Raw genomic sequence first — 1,566 nt, 5'->3', positions numbered from 1 at the left:
CTGGAGCCACGGACATATGCCAGATAAGCCAAACACCCCTTCTCGACCATGCGTCGAGCCTTAACACATGAAATAACTCTGCGAGTGGCATGACTTGAGGTCTCTCTCCACTCTAGTCGGGGCAATTAAGCCAAGGTCATGGTCTTGGCATGACAATCTAAGATGGCATGTTACGGGGACAACCAATCCATCCCCAATATGACGTCGAATTCCACCATATCTAAAAGCAGTAAATCAACACGGGTCTCGAAATCGCCAATAACCACTATACGTGAACAATGGTCGTAATCCACCACAATAAAATCACTCATCGGCGTAGACACATAAACAAGGCACTCAAAGAATCACTGGGCATGACCCGATACGGCGCAAACTAGGACCGATGCTTCTCTACCACAAGCCAGAACAGTACCTGCACCTCCACCTCTGATACCTTTACCTCCACTTCTCGCATCTCTACCTCCACCTCTAATACCTTTACCTCCACCTCTCGCGTCTCTACATCCACTTCAAATACCTTTATCTCCACGAAGCCTCCGAAGACGTAGCTGATCTATCACTAGTCTGTGTTGCTGCTCAGCTGAAGAAGCGGTACATGACCTCGCCATTCGCGAAAGAACGGAGTAGAAATTCAGTCAGCATTTGAAAAACCAATCGCACGACAAGAAAGAACAAATGAGAGGTTTTCCTAACTCAATAGACTCTGGGGAACAAGTACAGACGTCTCCGTACCTACCCCTCAGACTCTACTAAGTTTGTCCGTGAGTTGTGAGACCTATGTAACCTAGTGCTCTGATACCAACTTGTCACGACCCGGATTTTCCCACCATCGGAGTCGTGATGGCGCCTACTCGTGGTAGCTAGGCAATCCAACTTATTTACCTTCCCATCACTAAGCAATTATTTTTAACAGTTTATAGCATCAATGTAGAACATGAAATTTAATAATAATAATAGCGGAAGTCTAATTCATAAGTCTGAATCAAAACGCGAAATAGTCAACAATAGCCTCTACCCAAGATTTGGTGTCACATTACTCACGAACCACTAAGAATAAACTAAATACAAAGGTCTGAAAGAAATATAACAGTTGTCTGTCTCGAAAACAATGAGGCAACGGTCAAAAGAAAAATATAAAGAAGAGACGCAGGGCCTGCGGACGCCTGCAAGGCTACCTCAGTCTCGTGAATAGGAAAGTCTGCTCCCGAACTACTGCTGCTGCTGCTCCTCAAAACCTGGACCTGTGCAAAAATGCACAGAAGTGTAGCATCAGCACAACCGACCCCATGTGCTGGTAAGTGTCTAGCCTAACCCCGGCGAAGTAGTGACGAGGCTAGACTGGACATCACATAAACCTGTGCAGTTATAAATATACAGCGGGGATCGAATATCAAGTAATTAACAACAAGGGGAGGGAGACATGCTAAGGGCAGATACAATATTAACAGCAATCCAGAGTAACAACTAAAACAGCTTAGGTTCACAATGAACAAAGAATCAATACTCAAATACAAACACATAGCCTCAATAACTCTTGCGGCATGCAACCCGCTCCATAATTACTAT

Source organism: Nicotiana attenuata, chromosome 6 (assembly GCF_001879085.1).
Source record: "Nicotiana attenuata strain UT chromosome 6, NIATTr2, whole genome shotgun sequence".
NCBI classification, from domain to species: Eukaryota; Viridiplantae; Streptophyta; class Magnoliopsida; order Solanales; family Solanaceae; genus Nicotiana; species Nicotiana attenuata.
Note: the sequence above shows the minus strand (reverse complement) of the source record.